Source organism: Lonchura striata, chromosome 9, assembly GCF_046129695.1.
Source record: "Lonchura striata isolate bLonStr1 chromosome 9, bLonStr1.mat, whole genome shotgun sequence".
Taxonomy (NCBI): Eukaryota; Metazoa; Chordata; class Aves; order Passeriformes; family Estrildidae; genus Lonchura; species Lonchura striata.
Genome location: NC_134611.1, coordinates 24259735 through 24283308, shown reverse-complemented (window position 1 = coordinate 24283308; position 23574 = coordinate 24259735). Strand labels below are relative to the sequence as shown.

Below are 23574 nucleotides of genomic sequence, written 5' to 3'. Positions count from 1 at the left end.
AATCTCTCTAATCCATTTCTCCAGCTAGAAAAGCTGTTTCAGAAACATACCCTTCCCTGCAGTTATTACCATGATGGAACATTTATTATCCAGCAAATGAGGCATCACACTCTCTGATAATTCTCCTAAAAAAATCTTAGGGATAACTGCCTTCTATTCTGCATATCAAAGATCAATTAAAATGTGAAAAAAACCACAGTATATTCTGCACAAGGCAGAATACAGACTTTCACTGATCAATATCCAGTGCAGAAATATGTTAAATTTCTGCCTTGTGCTGAGGGGTGGTTGGGCACCCAACTCACACCCTACACCAGCAAGGCTGTGGAATGTGCAGTTGTGAATTATTGTTTTCACGTACAATTTTTCAATTTTGTCTTGAAAAATATGTCTGTAGTGCACTAAATGATTGTGGCTTTTGGCCCTGTGTTTTCCTGGGCTGTTAGGGAAGTGTGAGAAACACAACTGTAAAAAAAAATGTAGTACCAAAAAACTGATCAACCAACCAAAGAAACCCTTCCAAAAAATACCCCTGCAAAAATCACCAGTAGCCTTGTTCATAGTTAGTCCTTGCTTAACTATTTGCTTTATTTTACAAAAAAGGTAAATCACAAGGACTATAAATCAACATAGGAGCTCTAAATCCACCATACTACTTTAATAATAATATTTTTTGTTCAGTTGCTTATATTTTTGTTTACTCAGCTTAAAAGCAGGTGAAACTAAAGGTATTCACAAGACTTAATTTTAATGTTAGGTGGTTTTATGTATTAAAAATAAAGAGAAAAGAGATTTTTATAAAATGATCTAAGATTAATGTTAGAAAATATTTGCTGAGTGATATGTGTTATCTGTCTTAAATTCTATTTTATTCTGTGTGTACACACATAAATATATATGTGTGTGCCTGCTATATGCAAATGCATTCAAGTATAGAGCAGGTACTGTTAACTTTGACCAATTTCTTTATTGCTTTCCTTAGAATATTCTGTGATTTTTTGCTCTCTGCAAGAAGCTTCAGAAAAGTTTTTGTGGCACTGTGTAGCCAAAACCTCACTGAATTACTGTTCTGTCCAAGAGAAGTTTTCAAAATAGTTGAATATTACCTTGAAAATGCAATATTGAATAGTAATTTTTCTTAAAATTCTTTGTTGTGGATTCTCTTCCTTCCTACATCTGATCTTTAAAAATAAATTTCAATTATATGGACCATCACAGAGCCATAAATACATAATGAGAAAATTTAGGTTATTCATTTTTTTTAACATTTACTGCTGCCCTTTCTTTTATTAAGCTAAAAAAAAAAAAAAAATAGAAAATTCTTCACTTTTTTCTTTAGCTAAAACAATAGGTAATATGATGTTTGTATTTTGCCCACTTGCAGGTTGCTGTTTGAACACTTGTGCACCACCTCTTCAACCACTATATAAGGAACCACCTTGCATTTCATTCTTGCACATATGTAATGATTTTACAAAATTTGAAATAATGTACCATGGATGGAAACAAGACATGTTCTTGAAGAAATGTTTTATTCAATAAAACTTGCCCAATTTGAGCATTTTCCAGGTAAAGGATCTGCTTTTTTTCTTTTTTTTCTTTTTTTTTTTATTTTTCTAAATGTTATTTGTTTGCTTTAAAGACTGTAGAGTAAGTGACCTAAGAAAAGCTTGCTGAGTCAAAAATTCTTTCTCCCAGAGTTATTTGTGAGAAGGGAACAATACCTAAAATAGTAACCCACTTGGAATCAAACCTACCTGATAATACCACAAATACGTGAATTTTTTTCTTACATAGTAGAAAAAAACCCCAACCTAATGATCTCCAATCCACATAGTTACCATAGTAACTCATGTTATGGTATATTATTTATGGACATATTGCAACATAGTATTCATAATGTGTTACTTTTTTCAGACCTTATGCTTCTGGTTGTTCAGGTAACATTTGCACAGCTGAGTGAAATGCCAGATCTTTTCACTTGTAGCAAGCTAACATTTCTCTATACTATCAAAAAGTGCAGAATGATGTGTTTTTGAGAACACTATAAAAAAATAATAGGTTTTAAAAATTATATTTAGAAAATCAGTGTAATACAGCAAAGCAATGCTGCTAATTTCTTTTTTTATCACCGCCATGTTTTATGGGCTGAAGGGTGGGGGGATAACACTGCAATCACAACAAGTAGTGTATTCCTGATCTGCTGATGGGAGGGAATGGCACTTCATTAAAAACTCAATTGAAACTGCTGAAAAGAAAGCAAACAGAAGTATTCCATGACTGGCTCTACTGTAGTTTTTCATAAATGCTTTTTAATAGTGATGTGAAGACATAAATTGGTCTGTAAAAGGCAGACTAATTTGTTAAGCTTGTGTTGGAATTTCAAAGTAATTTTATTTTTCAAGGATTATCTTCAGACAAATATTTACTGAAATAAGTGCCTATGCTCTTGGTAAAAGCAACGTTCTCTTCCTTCTGCTTACATTTTGAGGCACAAAGAGCAGCTGGATACTCTACTGCTAAAGAACAGTAGTGAAAATTGGTCGCCTGGCTTTGCCATTCCCAGCCAGGGGTCAGAGTAGGTGCTCTGTCTCTCACTACTCTCTTCCTGTTTATACAAATACTGTCTTTAAAAAATTAAGCTATGTGTTGCTATGGCTGCAAAAGAATGCCATTGAATCAAAGAGAACAGTCTGCACATCCAGGTCACTCTGAAATGCTTTGTCTTTGAAGCTGATCTCATATGTGCACCAAATTGAATATTTGGATATAAATATTTAGACACTTGAGTTGATTAAGTTTACTTAACACCCAAGTATTTTACTTGTTATCTAATTTCCATGTTACACAGACCAAGTTTTTCAAATGAAGTTTTCCTGCCAGCAAGTGCCACTCTTCCTAGACAGGAGCTCAGCTATCAGTTGATATTCCCTTCTCTGCTTGTCATTTTCATCATTTGGCACCTGTAACTATTTTGAACACAATTTATGTCATTTATACATGACGTGTGTGACACCTAAATGCCACAAATCATGCATATGCATCATTGCTGCCACAAATTTACATCTGTAATTATCTATACTTGCAAACTGTCATTGTTATGGGGCCTTGTTGGAGATTGGCTGAAGAGCATGACATACTTCACTCATCCTCTATATGGAAACTACACCTTGTTCCATAATTTTTTTCTGTTTGAAAAGTTATTAAGATGTTTTAAAATAAAAATTAGTTAACAATTGACATGGATGAAAAAGAAATATTCTGTGTGAGGAGTATTTTTCCTCTCTGCACCGCATTTTATTTCAACTGTGAATAGACTTTTCAGAAAAGATATTAATATTTTATTGAGAACAGTCCTGTTCCATTATTACTCTGACCATGCAATTATCCCATTAATGAGCAAAAAAGGGTGTTTCCCAATATATATTTCTTTTTACCACCAACATTTACATGGATTCTGGTACATCCTGTTGATAAATGTTCTTGTAATTCCTGCTTTGTATTGGAAAAGAAAGCAATAATCACTCTAGTTGTAAAGTGTCCAAACCTGGTGGTTGTGGTTGCACAGATCTGAGATTTTCCTGCTATGATTATTTTTTGTAAGAAGATAGTAAGTTCACTCAGAGGTAGGAAGGTATTTTTGCCCATTCACTGTCTAATTATTGGTGCTGCTTCTCTACTACAAACTGATAATTTCTGAGAGGGAAGGGAAAACTTTATTTATAATCCACAATTCTTTTGTTAAATTGTCACTATGTAATGATTCAGTTCCAAAATATCTTTAAGTTGTAAGTACAGTCTCCTCACAATGGAAACACATTTTTTTCAATCAAAAATGTTGATGTTTTAATAAATCCAGTTGAATTTGGATCTTGTTATATCACTGGATGCTGTTTATACAATTGGAACTGTGATCTAAGAGCTCATGCACATGTCACAGGCTTTCAGTCCAAGTACTTTGAAACATACTCAGCTAGGATTCTTGAAGGCAAATTTTTGTAGTGCCTCTCTGCTGTGTGTATCATTACTTTTTTTAATGCTTGCTCTTCCTCCTCCAACTCCAGTCTTTGAAGTGCTGTGTCTCTGTAGCCAGCTGATAGAGTTCATAGAGATTTTGAGGTTGGGAGTATCTGCATTTATTTGGAACATGTATCTGGCAATGAAGACTCTTAACAGCCACTCTAGAGCTGTTTGAGAACTGGCTGTTGCCAGCTGGTGTCATTTTCTCATGTGCTGGTGGGTGCTACTTATTTTTAACACCACTATTTTCTAAATGGTAAGAGCAGAAGAAAGAATTGGTGAGGGTAAACATCACTGTCTACTTAGAAATTTTGTATTTATAGAATATTAAATGTTAAGGAAGGAAAGGCTAGGGGAAGGATTAAAAGGGGAAAAAAAGGAACAAATAAAATAATTGAGTTGAAATGAAATTTAATCACTCACTGGCTTATAATATCAGTGCTTCACACACTCCAAAATGACAAAACAGAAAATGAAACACTGTGATTACAGTTGCACAAATGGAAATAAAAGCCATAAAGAAATCAGAAATTAAATCAGTATTTTAGCTCTTTCCAGCTGACTTCTGATGCCTGATGTTTGCCTGTGCATTCCCAAATAAGCCATCTGCCAACACCTGTTTTGGAGCCAGTTAACTTGTGTGGGACTTGTGTTTTTAAGCCGTTGATAGGGACACAATTGAGAGGTAAGGTTTGGTTGAGTTTTTTTTGGTATAATAATTCTTATTCTTGTAGTGACCAATGTTTTAGTCTGCATACAAAATTGCTGAGCTTCACTGACAGGAGTGTTTTTCCTCCTCACCACAAGAGGAGTTCTAGTCCTATGTGAAGTTGGAGAAGCCTTTGCAGAGTTTGTAGAGATCTTCCAAGTGACTCTTTGAAGCTGTCGTTTTGTTGTGTTAAAAGAACTCTCATGAAAAAAAAAAAAAGCTGCAGAAAGTGTTTAAGAAAGCACATTAATTCTCAAATGAAACTTTGTAGAAATGCTTAGCAGCTGGTGTACAATCTGAAAAAGGTTCTTTCTTTTATTAGAAACACATAACATTGGCATTCCCACTACTGCCAGAAAAGGTTATGCCAATATGAAGCAAAGAGAAGGAAGGAAAGAAGATTAACAAGTTTTCCAGCTTTCCATTTCTACATAATAATGTGACTTGAAAAAAAACCCAAAAAACTTATGTTCATTATATAAAGGGAAATACCTTTTGCATTTTTGTTTCTCTAGTTCCAAAACAGATTGGAAGATTTTTGCTCTTGTGACGGAGTTTATTGCTGCATTTTGGAAAATTGATCTGTTAATTGAAGTCAAGTACCCGAATTGTGGCCTTTTTAGGTTTGGGAGAGCAGAACACGACAAACAAACCAAAACCCACGACCTTGAAGATTCAAGGTTTAACTTCCATTGTAATAGTTTGTCTGGTTCTGCATTTGTGGTCATCCTGACCTGTTTGGTAGATAAACAGTAGAGCTTCACTGACCTCAGCTTTGACACCTATGAAACTGTTACAAAATCTAAAATTTGGAATTGCAATAGGAAAGCATGCCAGTAAAAACTGTGCCTTTTAAATGTTAAATATGCAGATATACATTTAATTTCATTTTCTAATTTCTTATTTTCTTTCCACTTTTCTTTTGTTGCAGCAGAACTGATGAAAGCCAAAGTGTAAGTTTTTACCTCAATTAAATCAGTTCCCTGGTCTTAATAGGTTATCTATACTAATCTGATTTTTGTGATATAAGTCTAGTTATGCTATTATAAAAATCATGGAGAGCATTTCTATGGTGCTTCTTCCTGTGATGCGAAAAACAGCTCCTTTTTTGATCTTGTAACTAAATGAAAAAAATGCAGTATAGATAAAGCCATGTGTATCTTATATAGCCTCATTTTCCTCTGAGTTAATCAATCTCATTAGCCTTGTCACACAATTACTTATATCAGTTGATTACAAGCCACCACAAACATAAAGAATGGAAACACTACCACTATTCTTGGGGCTAAATTATATTTACATAGGAAACTCCTTTGCTTTTCCCTTTGTTTCCCCACACACAAAGACATCCAGCCTTGCAGCCTTGGGACCCTAAACATGCTGCATGGCAAGGGCTTGGGGAGAGAGAAGAGGATGAGGAGGAGCTGTGAGCCTGACTGGCTTTATTCCAGGGAGACTGTGATCAGTTGTGGGGAGAAAGGAAAGGCTTCCTTCCTTTATGACTGTCAGGCTCTTTCTGTGCTTCAGATCAGATAGGATTACTCACACTCCTGCCTAGTGTTATGTGGTCTCAGGACCCACCACTGAATTCTTTATCTGCATGTATTGTGAAGACTTACTTGAATACCTCTATTTTAATTTTGCTGCAGACCAGTTTTTTAGTTGCAGCTACCTTCCACTCTGCTGTCAATTACTTTGTAGTTAGATTTGGGCCCAATCAGCTCAAACAGCACTGCCTTCACTTAGTCACTTAGATCCAATTTAGTTACCTAGAGAAGTGACTATTAACATTAATCATGTAACTAATCAGCACCTTTTCAGAATGGCTGAGTAGAGATGGGAGATAGAATGTTCCTTCCTGAAGGCAGATGAGTTAGAATTTTTTGGCCAAGCAGATAAAATCCTAAGATTACATTGTCTTCATTGGTTGCTGCGTAAAGTGAGATGGGAGATGAAATTCTGTGACCTTTTAAAAACAGGCAATTACAGTTGCTGAGAAATTAGCATACATGAAATCTGTGTAGAATTGCATAACTGAAGTTGTATGAATGATTTAACATCGATATTACCATTGCCCTGCACATACATTTAGCACAGATTAAATTTACTGTAGATCTAGATTTTGTAAATCTGCATGTTAATCTGAATGTTTTTTATATTATACCTTTAGTAGATAAAATGAAGTGTCAGGTTAAATGAAGCAGTAAAATATTTATTCTAAGCTGTTGATGACAGCATCAACAATATATTAGAAACCAACCCCAGGAAGCACTGACTTCTGTCTCATCTACTTTAATGTGAATCTGAAATATGCCATTTAAAGGTAAGGGATATGTTAATAGAGTTAAGTCAGTGTAAAATTGGCATAATAAGAGGATGAAGATGTAATATTGAGTCATTGGTTTAGAAAAAAATACAGAACCTGTTATATATAAAAATTCTCATGACTGATGCATGACACCTGCTTCCAGATGCAAGTTGTTCCTCTGATCCTTTTAAACTAACCACTGGGACATCCTTGTATTTTGTATACTTGAATATTCATGTCAGGGAACTTAAAATATTTGGGTGCTAGAAATTCAAAAGAGCTATTTTTGGGAGTTATCCCAGGAGTTCTGAAAGCTTATTTAAAGTTATCATGGTGTTCCCAGTATGGATAAGGGTGTTTCCTTAGTCAACTATACTTGGTAACTTAATATGACTGCTCTATTTTCTTCTGCATGACATGGCATAGAAAAGTGTTAAATATTTCAGGTTGTGCTGAATGGATATAGAAAGTCACAAAATTGGCAAATGCATCTCAATATAGTATGACATGAATTATTAGAATTTTAATGCAAGAAAGCACAAGCTCCTGCATATCCAACTGCATCCTCAGCGCTGTTTGATCCTGGCTATCTCAAAATGTCTATAGCTATATGCTGGGTCAGGTCACAGAAGTAAAAGTCCCATTGCAAAACAGTGCCTTCCTGCAGGCCCCTCCTGCTGCAGGGGAGTCCCATGTCCCTCCTCTGTACATGTGCCTGGCTATGGGCTGTCCTCACCTCTGGCTCCTGGCCTGAGGGTTGCAGGGAGGCTGTGACTGTGTTCATGTCCCCTCTAGCCCTGCAGGAGGCTACAGGTGGAATCCACTTTCTACCCTTCACCTTCAAATCCTCCTGTAGCTTCCCTGGAAGAGCAGCCCAAATTGAGATCTTAATATAGCACCTATGTGCAGTTGTTAAGAGGGGAGGGCTATATATCCAGGCTTCTGTTTGACATTTCTATAGCCTGATGTGAAATGTACTGCTTGCTGTAATTGGCTGATAAGTGGAGAAGATAGAAAGTGGTCTGGCTTGACTGCTACAAAACACTTCATGATTATGTTGCATAGCTCACCTCTTTGTTTGCTGTATCACTGCATCATGATTATGATTCTAATTAGTTTATTTTAATCACGATCAATACACCAAGGAGAAGCATCAGACAGCTAATATGATTTATTACATATTCCAAGAGCATTTGTCTCAGATTTGGCATTTCTGCTATCTGTCTCCAGAATGCCCCTGCCTGCTTGACAGCAGCCTGTCAGTGCTGCTATGATTGCTCTATGCAGTGACTTTAACTGCCAGCTTTTCCTGCAGCCTTGGAGAGTGATCGATCAGCACCACAATCGCAGCTACACAGAATATTTTAACACTTGCCTATGGCCCTGCCAGTTATAAAAAGATGGAGTATCAATGCACATTGCAATCTGGTGCTGTAGCACTTAAGCATCAAACAAAAGACAAAAAAGTAATCAGTGGTGACCGCCTTTATGAATATCTTTCTCTTTTGAAGCTTTTTTTCTTATAACTGATGTTTTACACATAGCTCTGGAGGAAGATCAAGAGCTGTCTTTGTAACATTAAGGATTCTTGGAGGTACTGTTAGTACTGAAGTAGTGGTAAGGAAACACAGTAATGCTAAAGATTTTCATAAACTCTCTTTCAAACCTGTGAAGTCAAAGGTCAGGTGAGGTGGTGGGTTATTATTATTAATGAATATAGGAGCAATGGGAGATATTAAAGTTTCCTTCAAAACATACAATATTTTACAGCTGAGTTTCAAGGCATCTTATTTTTCTGAACCTCTGGTATGGGTGACTTGACCCTGGTTTTATTGATTAAACTTTTATTCTTCCCCAATGAATAATTTAAATTATGAGCTGTAGTCTGGCATGATTAGCAGGAGTGTAGGAGAGATTTTAAAGTAATACACTGTATCACTGTATGCTTCTCCTACTTCATTGGATTCCTCTGCATTGCTGCACTCTGAGTTGAAAACCTTATATGCAACTTTGTAATTTGATTGCCAGTTCTATTCAGTGAGAGCCTGATAACAGATTTTCACTTTTTGATGCAGGACGAGGTTTGTTATGGAGCTGGTTTTGGTTCCCTGATTCTCCAGTCAGTCTCCAACTTTACTGGAGTTTCTAATCTGTGCTCATAGCTCAGTTCACCTAACACAGGTGATTCAGATGTGCTGCATTAAAACATCTCCCTGACCTCTCCTTTTCCCTGGATGCAACATGTATCAGTCCTGTTGGATGGGGAAAAGGGCATGGCCCTGTTTGCCTCCAACACCATTGCAATAAGTTATGTTTATCACAAGGAAATTTTATATAGGGGGTGTACGATGTGGGAGGACAGATTGTAGGAAACTAGAGCTAGCGCTGAAGGCAATCTCACCCCTGAGGAGTTGCAGCTGTACTAATTACCAAAGAGTAGGAGCAGCCCTGCCTTTAACAGGGCACAGCTGTGTCCAATAAGGCTGGGCCAGTAAGGATGGGTGTTATAAAAGAGTGGCTCAGCTGGTGAGAGGTGAGTTCGAGTCAGTTGGCTGGGCTGGGAGTAGCAAGGGTCAGGCAGTCATGCTAGGGACAGTAAGAGTTAGTATGTCTGCTAGGGATAGGAAGGGTCAGGTGTTCATGTTAGGGATAGTAAGGGTTAGTATGTCTGCTAGGGACAGAAAGGGTCAGGCAGTCGTGCTAGGAACAGGAAGAAGTCAGCCAGCCACATGGAAGAAAGAAAAGGAGCCAGGGCTGCAAGGAGCTGCCTGTGAGGACTCACAGAGAGAAGGTATGGAAGTTTTACAGTGGAATGATAAATTGATGGTCAATCAATTGGTGCCAAGCACCAGTGCTGATAGTAGAAAAACACAATAACCTGTAGATTTGTAATTTCATAAAACTATGAAGCACATAAGGCCAAGATTTGAACTGTGAAGAGTTTTTAATGTTGCACGTAATGGTCATTATACTCTCACTAATGTTTTATATCCTCAGGTGCTCTTGAAGGTCCCACTGATATGCCAGAGCATTAGTGTGTGAGTCCTAAAAACAAGTGTAGCTCAATGTAGTGACTGCATGAGTATATTGTATACAAGAGATGTGCAGGTGGCACTGAAAAACAATCTCAGATTGTAAATGGTATTGAGAGATATGACTTTCAAAACGTTAAATAATAAAGACTGACAGCAACAACAAAAGAAAAACCACAAAGCACTTCCCTTCTACTAAGCCATAAACTGCAGCAAAACTCAGGAAAAGGGTCAAAAATAATTATACTGGTTCCCCAGGAAACAGGTATCTTTAATTACAAAGCTGTATTAGCTGGCTAATAGTCCCCATGGTGAAGTTGTACACAGGAAATTGTCTGTTGCAGTTGCCAGGCTGCTGCTGCAAAGTCTGTTGTACCCCTGCACCAAAGTGCCTGCAGTCTTGATGCCTTGGGCTTTAGCTTTAATATTTTTCAGATTCTTTGCTGCCCGGCATGTAACTCTGAAACTTCACATTAGGTGTTAGTAGGTTCTCTTGACAGGGTAGTTAGACAAAGTAATCCCTTCCCAGTGAGACAATCAAGGAACTGTTACCCAAAAAGCATTAACAGTGCAAAGAGAAGGGTGCAAGTCAGCGGGTTGAGACTTCGTGACCTGGAGCTGAAATTGGACAATTGAACGCAATATGTAGATGAACCAAAATGTATAAAAATGTAAAAACTTGTGACTGGGATCCATCTTGGATTCAGTCTGGGTGTAGCCCTGGCCAGGTTCATGTGCTGCCCAAGGTGTATTCCTTTAAGGCCTTTCAATAACTACCTGCTTTGTCCATTTACCTCTGTTCCAGATCAGCCTTTCTAGGCATCAGCCTCAATCCAAGTGCTGTTGTCAAAACACTCCTTGGAGTCCTGAAAGCAGCCAGGGCTGTACTCACAGGCTCTTCCCATGTCCCCTTTTATAATGTGCCTTGATGTGGCAGGGATGATCCCCTGCTCTCAGGACAAGGGAGATCCCTACATGGTGCTCCCAGTCCCTGTGATGACTTGAGCACAAAGTGGCGGTCCATGAGTTACACAGGAAGGGAGCGCGTTTCTGGAGGTTGTGGCACCTGTGCAGGCACTGGGGCCATGGAGCAAGGAAAGGAGAGAGCACAGCCTTCTGCCTCAGGTGGGCTTGGTTTCCCAGCCACAAGCAGGAGAAATAGTTTATTGAGACCTAAGTGTTGATAGTAGAGGGAGTACTGCCATATCTTTTTCCTTTTCTTTATTTCAAATGATGACTACATTTGGGTTGGTTATTTACATATGTATTACAGTCTCTGCCCTATTACAAATTCTGTATTTCTTAAATAGTTTGTAGAATACGTCCTTTAGAAAAGCTTTTGAATATTTTATTAGACTGTTTTTCTAACATAAAAAGTATATATTTAATGAAAATATAGTACATTTTCCCTGCAAGCTGTTTAGTGTACAGGCATATTTCAACCATTAGAACTTGGCACTTTCCATATGGATTCAGTTTTAGCTCAGTCTTAAACAGCATTTTGTTAAATATTTTTTGGCATTTTTAAAACTAGTTGTTTTGAAATAAAATGTGCCATAGCAGCAAACTCATTTCAAAGGACAGTTATGAGTGTAATCCAAATCCTAAAATGTTAGAATTGATCTGAAGATGGCATCAGACAATATGTTTCAATGAAGTCTTTCCTGCGAAGATGAAATGTTTTAAAGAGAAATTGTACCATACTAAAGTTAAGATAGGACAATCCTACCTCTGTACATCTAAAATTTTGGAGCCTAAAAAAACTAAAGGAATGGCATGTTCATGTCTGCTCACCTTCATATCACCTACAGTATCACAGTGGTCTATCTGCAGGGATGTTACTTTAGAAAAGATTTCAGAGAATGATATGTATCCATATTTTCATGAAATTGTTGGTCTAATATAAAATCAATTGTGATCTCAGAGGCTTTTGTTTGTATTCATTGGAGGATTAGATACCCTTGCCAGGTATTCTAGTCTGTGTATGTGGGGAAGAGGATTTTGCTTTAAGTGGGTCACAATCCCAGCTGATTCTGGGCATTAAAAGTGCAGCACTGAGGAGATCCAATGCTGTGGCTTTCCAGAAGTGTTCTGGCCACACTGTTGCTGCTGATCCTTCAAAGAATGTTTAACAGTGCCTGTCAGCTCAGTCTTTCTACAAGTTGCTGTTTGCAGTACTGAGGTCTTAAATATTTTCTGATGTCTCAGGTTTAATGGTTTAAAATTTTCTGACAGTTGTTATCCTTCAGTAATTTTCATAGAAGAGTCTCCATCCTAAATTTCAGAGCAGGTTAATCCCACATCTCCGCTGTGCTGGATAAATTTTACACAGCTATGAACTTGTAACAATATACATTTTAATGCATCTTCCTACACCTTGGCAGACCTATAGGACAATTTATTAACCATCTAGTGAAATAGCAGGAGAGCTTCTTTTATTTGGAGCCTGAATTGGTGTTCATTTTTTCCAATGATCTGCAGTCACTGAGAACATACTTAAAGAATAGAAAATGAAGTACCATGCAAAGATAAAAATGTGATTTATGGATTGAATTTTAATTTGTGATACTGGTTGTTATGTATATATAGAATTTTTAAAAATCTTTTGTGCTATAATGGGCTATAAGTGCATTTGTACATTGAAGCTGTAAAAAAGAAATTTATTTATTCTTGAAATGATTTGTTAGTATTTTAATATACCTACATTCATCTATGCTATAGAAAAGACAAAGAAACAAATTCTGTGCTGCTCTTAATGTATTTTAGTGGATGAAGCTGAAGATCCAAATGCAGCTCACAAATGCAAGATGTTGGAAGATTTTACAAAGAACAACATGGAATTTGACTTAAAATTGTAATTTCATCTGTAATTAACTCTTTTTTGTTATATTTGATAATTTGAATGCAAACCAAAAAAAAATCTTGGATTATACAAATGAAATTCAAATTAAGCCAGTTAAATTTAAAGGATGAGTGTTAATAACTAAAATGTGTTCATTTTTAAGGAGGAAAATGTTTCTGGTGCAATGCTTAGATATATTTGTGGTAAAGACAGCACTTTCTAATTAGAATGCTTGTTGTTAAAAACTGAGCAATGCCTATGGGTTCCCTGTTGTGCCTGGAGACTTGTACCCCTTTCACTGAACATGTGAATTTCTGCTGGTGTCATCTGAGCTTAAGAATCTTTCTACACTTTAGACAGAGTTAATTGGCAGTAATTTCTTTGCCTTGTTGCTTCGTGTTAATCACTTCTATAAGGAACAAGTAGAGTTTTCATGGATTTTGAGGTAGAAATGTAAAATTTGCATTGCTCTACATCTGAAGTGTAATTTTGTATTGCTGTTATACATTTTATTGAGTCTTTTTTCTAGTATAAATTCCATTCAGTAAAGTTGTGAATCAAATTCAAAGTTTGTTTCACCTGAAATCTGTCACCTAAGACTGTTTTCAGTCATCCTTAAGTAGTAAATTAAAGGTCTGAAATTAGTTTGGGTGTCCTTGCTAGTTTTCTTTCATGGAATACAAGCCTTTTGTCTTGCCATAGTTGGCTGGGTTTTTTTCTTTCTCCTGTAAAATAATAGAAAAGAATAACAGAATAATTCTTATGTGAATAATTATTGTATATAGATGGAAATATTCTCTGCCAGAAAGTGTTGTTTAGATAGAACTGAAATATTTTCAAGGAAAATGCCAAATTTTTAAGGTGTGCTACAGGTTAGATGGAATTTCACCTGTTTTAATTTAAAAGAAAAAAAAAATCAGAGTATCAAATTAATTCTGATAATTGCATGTGATGTTAATACTAAAGCTATGTTTCTTGGTAGCCCCAGATAAGGTAAAGCTCATATCTTTCTTCATAATTACAGGTATCTTATAGGTATAGAGCTCTGAGGCTCTTCAGTCCAAAAATTCTCTGTGCCCTTGAGTATCTTTACTTTTATTGATGGTGATTCTTTTCATATTATGATTGGAGAAAAAAATCCAAGGAGTGGATTTTTTTTTTCCTATTCATTAATGAATGAGCTGTCTTGCACAATCTAAGTGCTTATATCTTTGAAAATTCTTGAGAATTATCATACTGTATTTTTTCTGCTTCTATCTCTGAACTTTTTATGTTAATATCTGACAGAGAGAATCCGAATTGCTCAAACTCAGAACTAAACCCAAAGTACTACAGTGGAGTATTACACTTCTGTCTACATTTAGAAGCAAAGAACAATTATATTATCTGTTGACTCGCAGAGAGAAGAAACGGGAATGCATCAGCATTTGTAGTCTATAGATGCTACTGGTTGAAATGACAGAGGGCTTCATGTAGCAATAAATTATAGAGAGCTAGAAATCACAAAGTTTTAGAATAATTGATTTTTAATATTTTTGAAAGTCTAGCTTTTTAAATTAAAAAGTCAGGATGTACTGACATATTTTAACAATGAAACCTTTTTTTAATGTAATAGGAAGGGATAAAAGATATATCAATATTTTTGCCACTTTTTTTGGGCCATATGTGTATGGAAAGTGATTATATCAGAAGTCAACCTGATTAAGTGATGTAATACCCATGAAAATAAAGTGGGGGAGGGATCTTGATTTATTGTTTCACTATAACAATTTAATTTCCCAAGCTACAAAAAGGTGGTGTGATGGGGGTTGGGGCTGGGTTCTAATGTAACTTTCTAATTTCTGTCTATGATAACTTTGCACTTCAATCTGAAAAAGGAATGCATATTAAGATATTGCTGGGGTGAGTTACTGAAACCCTTCTCCACATTCCCACCTGTTTGCCATGGCTACTGCAGGCCTCCAGCAGACTGGCACTAGTTAGTGAGTCTTAGTTGAATGCATAGGAGACTGTAGATTTTAACCTTCTTGTTGAGCATAATTCCTTTGGGAAAAGACTTTAAGGGATTATTTTTGTGCGAGTTTTCTGGCCAAATTATTTCGGCAGGCTAGAGGCTTTTACAAAACTGATGATGCCCTTTGGGAATGTAATTTTCAGCATTGTTTGTATCTTGCCTTGAGAAATAAAGAGGACAAGCAATGACTTCAGAGCTTTCTTCTGTGACTGTTAAGCCTTCAGTGAATGTTTCAGGAAGATTTGGGCCCCAATCACAGAGTATCCCCTTCAAGGGCAATTGTGCAAATTTGCTTTATCATCTGAGAGATTAGTTGCTGGGTCTGGTTCCTGTGAGCTGTGCAATCCTACAGCACGAGCCTCCTTCCTCCTCTGCCTTACTTCCCTTCCTGTAAAATCCAAATAGAAACTGCCTATATATATAGGATCAGTAAGGAGTATTTCATATAAGATCAGTAAGGAAAGCTCTTACTCCTCTAATTCGTATTTGTGGTGCTCTAATAAAGGACAAGCAGTTGTTATGTGCTGATATTTAAGTAAATGTAAAGAATATCATTAGAGGAAAGCAGTGAATATAACATTGCGGAGTCAAGGATAAACATCATCAAATAGGAAACTGTGATGGCATTTGAGATTAGTGCACTTGGAATTCATGATCAATTTTTGTTCTGTCTAAGTATTTCTAAAGGGAAGGGATGATGAACTTAAGTATTTTTGAGAGTGTGCCATAAAAAAAATGAGGCCCACAGCAGGGATTGTTTTCATAGCCAATTACATGAGAAAATATTAATAATATGTCCAAGAAACCTTAGTAATATATTTCTTTGTTTTCTATGCTGCTTAGATATTGGTGGAGCTTTCTAAATGTTAGCATATTTCCTGTCACACAGGGCTGATTATTGTCTTTGGGAGAAAGAAAAGTTATTGCCTTTTCAACAGGATAAGGAGATTCATGTTTATCCAAATTCAAGGTGTAGATGGTTTTTTGTAATTAGATTTAAAGCACTCTCTTAGTAAATGAATTTTTTAGTTACAAATGCCTGCAGGACATTGTGCCTGAATGGCATCATCTCATATCATTTTTGTGGAGCAAGGAAGGTAGACCCATCAACATCTCTGGAGCCAGCCATGACTGTGGCCCCATGGTTTTTGAACCATCTTTAGCTGGTAGATAATTTTGATAACTGCTGCTAATAATAACTTTGGGGTTATTATTAGGGTTGATAGTCCTAAAATCTAATCTGATCAGAGTTCTTCCTTTCCACAGTTGCATGAAAAATACTGAATGCATTACTAAATTCAAATGTTTTATTACCTTAAGTTGTATCCTCACAGTGGGGTAAATCAAATTTCATTACTCTTCAGAAATCTACGTGTAAGCTGCATATGAACAAAGTGGTTAGCAATCATTGTTTTTATGGTAAGAGAGGGACACAGATAATTTGTATTCATGTTATCAGGACCATTTTCAGGGTTTTCCTCAAAGCAGTAGCAATGAGTGTGTCTGATGCCTGTTGTGTCAGGCTCTAATATGCTTTCTTATGGTCACTTGTTTTGATTGAAGGGGAATTGCTAGAGCTGAGAGGACAAAATGAATGCTATTACAGGGAGTGTTATAGGCACAGAGAAAAGAACAAAACTTAGTGAGCCCTCAGTACATGAGGGCTGCCTATTACCTCTGCAGCAGCACAGTGAGCATCCATGCGAGCCATTTATAACGTGTGTGCCTGCGTGGGGCTCTGATGGCACCTCTGATGATGAGTTAATTGAACGGTGTCAGCCAGGGCACTCCTGGCCCTGGAAAGAGACTGACAGGATGATGGCAGCAGTCACTACTTCATTACTTAGAAACAAAATCAGAGATTCTTCATTTTAAAGGCAGGAGCTGCCAAGCAGTTTAAGAGCAAATGGTTTAATGTGTGGGGGTGTTTGAGGTTAGGAGCTTTTATGTGTGAAGAGCTTCACTTAACCCTGTGACGGCATTCCACTCTTGATCTGTCTGTGGCATCCCAGCAGACAGGTCAGTCCTACTGTTTTAACTCTGGTTTTTGATTCTCACCAGCCAAATCTATTTTAATTGTTTAATTAAATTAACTTTCCTCAAGTAAGTCTGTTTTGCCCATGACAGTAATTGGCAAGAGATCTCCCTGTCTTTATCTTGACTCACAAGGTTTTTAATCTCATTTTCTCCCTGTCCTACCGAGAAGGGGGAGTGATAGACTGGGTAGCCATGTGGCAGCTAGAGAAGGTCAACAGAGCATCCTATACATTGTAGCTGCCTCAGTCATACCAGTGCTGCTATTCAATGTTCCATTTTCTCAAATCCTTTACCAAGATCAGTGTGTAAGCAGAAGGAGGTAACAAACAGAACTGGCAGCTGCTTTATTGCTTGAAAATTCTGCCTTCTTCAGTAGTCATCTTATAAATGGGATTTATTTCCAGTGTTGGCTATGCTTTTTCCCCCCTACTCTTTGCAACCTTGTCCCTCACACCATCCATTAGAAAAAAAGAAAAAAATGTTGAGAAGTGTCACTGCTTTGTTCTATAAGATGATTTGGGATTTGTGTCTCTTTTTTCACTTGTAGATGGAGTCCTCTGGCTAAGGAGTATTTTCCATAGTTAGTGTTTCTCAGAGGAGGATTGTTGTCTAAGAAAAGTATGAATGACACTACCACACTTGATACCTGGGTGCTCAGCCCCTTCGTCTCTGATGTACCCATACCCACGAGGGAAAAATGTCTCCCTTCCTGATCCTGTTTGTCACAGAAGCAGGTTTGGCTGTGAGGTAAGGTCCCAGCAACAGGCTGGGATTCAGGGAACAGGGCATGGGCAGCAGCCCACAGCCCCCCCTAATGCCAGCCAGGTGCACACTGTCCCTACCCAGCCTGTCAGGCATCACAGTTCTGTCTCAATGCCCCTTTGAACTACTGTCAGCTTTTATTGTGTGTAAGCACAATAACAGGAAGGGAGGTCATAGTATATTTTAACATTTTTAATGAAAGACAACATTGGATGTACAGACTGCAGTCATGGTAGTAGATTTGGCACTGATGTCAATGTAAGTAAAAAACTGAGAAAGGACAAAATGTCTCAAATTCAAAGTTTTAAATGTTCAATGAAGTAAACTGTAAGACATTTTCAGCAGCAGTGTCCCATAATTCCAGTAAATAAATGGAAGTATTTTACATATTTTACAGAGGTATTTTACATCTTTTACTAATTATTTAGCTGTTTTCATACATGCTAAATTCTTCTGAAAATACAGTTTAAATGGTCTTTGGAGCATCTTCTATAATCTATAGATGGTGAAATAGGAAATTTCTAGACTGAAAGTTTGAAAAGACTGCTGTTACTATCACTTTCAGCAGTAGTGACTGTCAGTATTCAATCTTGGCTTCCTCCAGCTGGCCATTAATAGTTTAGTTTCTTATCAGCTTTTCTATTTTTATGTCTTATTGGATTTGGATGTATATTTAAGATTACATGTGAGTTTTTCCGTTTTACCTTGCATTCAAGAAGCCATGCGTTTTTTGTTACTTGTCCAGTTTTTAGGGATTGTTCATGGAATTCAATTTTAGGAAATTACAGCTCATGTAATGACAAAAGGATGGAATAATTCAAATAAGTTGCAGCGTGAGAGATTTTGAAAAAACAGATTTTACTCCCAAATCTGGTGGTTGTTGCTGGTGATTTTTGCTTGCTGGTTCATTTTTATTTAAGATTAGATTTAATTTTAGATTTGAGGCCCAGATCCCAATGATTCCTTCCACAGTAACTCCAAAACATTCAGTCTGAAGAGGGTGAGGTATAATAAGAACAAACTTCTAGTGGTATGTGCTTAGGCTGCTTTTCTGTCATCTACCACTTACCAGCTTTTACCAGAATTTACACTGTTTAATTTCATTTAATGAGTGGTTTTGGTGAGGCCTGGAAGACAGAAGTTATCCAAGTTTCTTTAAGAAACTCATGCATTATTTCTCCCTCTGCTTCCTTTGCCTTTTATAGGTAATAATTTCGAATACTTAATGTCTTGCTATGTGAATGTCTTTTCAAACCTTTGATGATTTTTGGTGCTCCTTCAGTCTTTTAATAACCTTTCTTACATAAAATGACTGGAACAGTGAAGTGTGTTTGAAGAAACAGAAGTCGAATAGTATTTTTGAAGAAACAAAATCAGTGATGTATGAAAAGATATGCATGTTTTGATATTATATTCTGTCCTACTCTTGGGACAACCTAATGTTTCTTCTGTAATTTCTTTACCTGTTGAGAGAAAATCTCACTGAGCTGTCCACAATGATAGTTCCATCCCTTTCTTGTGGTGCTTTTCTGATAAGAGAATTGTGATTGGTGTACCATAGATCTAAATTTTTCTCCCCATCTGCATTTCTGGACTTGCAGCTTTCACCTCCATTTTCATTGTGTGGTCTCTTCCTGGAAAATGAAGGTTCTATGATATTAAAACATTTCTCAGGATTACAGAGATGACATCAAAACATTTCATAGAAAGCAGGACTGGCAGGAGAGCTGGCCAGATTGCAGAGTTTGTAGCCAGCCCTAGCAGCAGCAGCAGCACTGCCAGGCTAGTGAGATTCTGTGCAGCTCTTCCCAGACTTTTCAGGCTGTTTTGATCCTCTGAACCTTTCCTTTGAGATGTTGCAAGTTCCACACCCCCAGGATGCCCATTTTGTCTGGCTGAGCTGACAGCTCCCTCAGGGACCCGCGCCTCGTGTTGCCATATGGGAGAGTGGCTGACACTTCACCAACACTCACAGCATGGCCAGCAAGAAATACTCCAGCACCAGGAACTCACTTCCTCAGCCATCTCCTCAGTAAATTGCTGACAGGTTTCTGAAAGATACTTTGAAGTAAAAGAAATTGGGCACTTGAAAATAATAAACAATTGGCCCTTTGAGAAAAGCAGGTCTTCAGCATCACTGCTGTATTCATCTTCAGCTGGTGGATGTGCCAAATCAACATCTTGTCATTGGCTGGTTTGGGTCTGGAGTCAAAAACAATTGTCAGGAAGTTTAAATGACTGCTTGTGATGCTCTTGGTAGTTTTGTAGGGAAATTTCTTTGTTCTTGGTTAATGAAAACTAACTTTCTCATTAAACCAATCATCCTTTCACAGGTTTCTTGGGAGTTCAGTCTGTAAACTTATGTGATTCTGTTTCATGTTGTGTTCCATGCCTTGAGAATTATAAAGTTCCAGAAACTATTTTACCTGCTCATGATATGCCAGATACTTTGTTTCTCTTAATCGGCCTTTTAAGTGTTCACTAGGCTCATAGGTAAAACTCTCTTTCATATGCCAATATTGACATGTGTTATATGTCACATTTAATTCCACAATTCTGTGGATTCTTTGCACAGTTTTTAAAAACTAGAACACAGTATTCATTGATTCCCAGTCCTCTGAAACAGTGGCAGTTCACTACAGGTGTTGATTGAATTCTGAAGTTGCTCTGCCTATGTGAGGAGAAGATGAAGAAACATCTTGCAGTTTTAATGAAAAAGAGAATTGCACAAAAGATTTTGGGAGGCAAAGGACTGCTGAGACTCTTGAGACATAATTCACAGGATAGGGCTCTCAAAAGAATAACAGTGGGGAAAAGGTTTGCTTAGGGAGAATGCTATGAGTAATATTTGAGAGCCTTATGGGAATAAATGAACAAAACCTTAAATACTTGTGGATAAATATTCTCAGGGGTTTCTTGCTTATTGCAAAGGTATTTTATGTACTTTGTCATATAAAAACCTGTGGTATTTCTGGAAAACAACCACTGGGGGAGGTTAGGGAGACTAATCTACCAAAAAAAAAAAAAAGAGTAAACGGGCCAGTGTCTGATTTCTCTCTTGCTAAGGCAGGAAGGTATCATAGAAATGCATCAGTCCCAGCAGGCTTGTGAGAATATCTCCAAAATAGTAAAATATTCCTTATATTATAGTATTATATTCCTTAGAGTTATTTGATGCATATCTTGAATCCTAGAACTGTAGACTCTATGTGGAATTTGTAGTTTTCAAATGACTGGGATAATGTGGAAAGTTATGTACATTTTTGAGGAAAACGCTGGCATTCTTGGTGCCAGTTTAAACCCAGGAATGGAGTTATTTACTTAAGGAAATTATTTTTTACCTTCTTTGTCTCTGCTTTGACTTTATGCTGTCAAGTTACAAAATTCAGCATGGTACATCATACAGGAAGCAATGGTTGATATAACAATGAAGAAACCTATTGAATATATTTAATTGGGTGCCAATTTAAGGAAACCAGAGAAAATTGCTGTACAACTGCTGTGTGAGTTGGCTGGTTCTAAACTAGCTTTAGGTGAATGTAATTAGCATCACTGCCATGTTTTTTGTGATTGATTTTTTAATAAGGTTGTGAACTAAAAAAAATGAAAATAAAAGAAACATTCTACTGTATTTCATATTACCTTAAAAATCAGGTCCAACAGTTTACAAGTAAAATAGTTGTGTGACTAGGGCTTATTATCCTCCACACATCCCATATTTTAATTGATTTTATTTTTTGGAGATAAATGTCTTGTGTCACATATGTAGCACAAAGCATAACACAATATAATGCAATTTCATCAAGGATCTTTTGTAATTGCTTATCACACATGGCTGTTCATGATAGATAGAAACAATAAAAAAATAAATTAAAAATATTCAAGCCAAACAATGTTAGCTTCTGAATTGTTGAATTTTTTTCCAATATGTCCAGATCTGAACACTCAGAAAACATCAATCTCTTCAGGAATGCATTAGGAACTGTGGGATAGAATTGATAAACAGCTTATTTTCCACAGATTTGAAATCAATAGCGGGGACTTTAAGGAAGACAACTGCTGGCTGCTGCGTGGGGTGTAAGGAACACTTCCGAGTGCCTGGAGCAAGGTCATCATATTTATCAAGTCAATTCTTGCTTTTCGTTTGAGTTGTTTTATTGAGGCAGTGTTAGGAGAGCAGTTACTAAGTGTCTCTTTCAATTAGTGAAAATACATTATCTAAAAATGGTATAATTTAAGAATCAGTAAGTCATAAAAACTAATTAGAGAAAATAATTTATCAAATAAGAATTTAGGGTTTTGTTTCAGAACCAAACTTCAACTGTACTGCTGGATAACTGCCTGATATGTGCTTTTATGTGTTGGACTGTAGTACGCCTTCATTCATTCACAAAACTAAAGTTATACAAATATAATTTTAAAATGTACTCACTATTCCTTTGTAACCTGTGCTTCCTAGTAACTAGCAGTAGTTCACAAAATACTGTTTTGTACAGATGAACAACCTCACTTTCTGCAGTCTCTGGCAACAGAGACCCTCAAATAAACTGAATTGGTTTTTGTTACTATACTTTCATCTCATCTTGTCCCACCTAGTGCTGGGGAACCCTTTCTTTCCCTTTAGACAGAAGTATGAAATACCTGGGAAAATCTTAAAATGAGGAAACAGATGCTAGAAACTGAAGTGGCTTTTCACACTTCTGTAAAGCTCTGTCCCTTATCAGTAAAGCACCTTCAGACTTCTCTAGCCCACCCCCCTGCACAAAGCAGGTCCAAGCTTTTTCCAGCCAGGCTCTTGGTACCTGCTGGACAGGAGCTGCACTGCCTTTCTAAGAGATGTGTTCCCAGAATGTGAGATCCTCCTTGTGAAAATGTTTGCTTATAAATCAAGATTTCCTGTGTTGTACCCAGTGTCTGTTGTCACTCATCCTACTGTATGTTCTCTTCCTTCTGTGGTCCTTGACAGTACTGGGGCAATTAATTCTCTTATTATATCCTCATTTGCTGTCATTTAGCTCAGTTTTGCTTTTTTCCAGTAGCAATAAGAAAAATGTATTTTATCTTGAAAGACTACTACTACCTCCAGTGCTTGAAATGTGTTCTTTGCATTGACAGATATTTAATATCACAGGTCAAAATGGCAAAGCCATTGCTAATTCTGATTCCAAGATGCAGGGTAATATTTAACACATTTTCAGTGTAAGTGACAAACTCCAGACAATATTCTATATGGCAGCCTAATACACAGACCCCTTAAGACTATTTGTAGCAGCACATTTTTTATAGTTTTGTGGGATTTTTTTATTTATTTTTCTCTTTTTTTCTGGTATTGTAAGATACCTGGCTCACCATCGTATTAAGGTTTACTTAATGTTATCTGTTTATGGGGCATGTTAATTTCTAACTTGATGATCTTATTCACTGCTGCTTCCAAGTCCTGTAGACATTCTTAGCATTAATATGTGGTGTTCCTAAATCAGTGAGAGGGAGACCATGGTTACCTGGCCCCATTTCATATGCATTATCTCCTGGGGTGTAAGAGCTCAGGGATATAATTTGACATCTGTCTCTGATTTTGATTATAAATACAAGAGAATTTGTTATGTTCTCTCAGGCTTCCAAGGTTTCTGTAAGGGCAAGTACAAGGTGATGGTTGCTCCACTAGGATTGCCACCTGCTAGATCTTAATTGAGAACCACAGCTAAGATCATAACTAATTCATGCTAGCTACAGCTTAATTCAGCTAAGGACTTGTGCTCATAGATAATATTTTTAAGTAGTTGCTGAATTACTTGTTTGCTGTGGGAAACTCCCATTTTCTTCTATTTCTGTTGCAATGTAGTTATTCTC

The 23574-nt window shown here is 37.0% G+C and overlaps 1 long non-coding RNA gene across 1 annotated transcript in view; it reads left to right on the top strand.

Annotated features, from left to right (window-relative positions):
• The window catches only part of LOC144246768 (uncharacterized), a 126337-nt gene that overhangs the window by 102137 nt on the left and 626 nt on the right, over positions 1-23574 (top strand). Inside the window, exon 5 of the long non-coding RNA XR_013340478.1 lies at positions 1385-1569. This is a non-coding gene — a long non-coding RNA (uncharacterized LOC144246768). The remainder of the gene's footprint in view (positions 1-1384; positions 1570-23574) is intronic.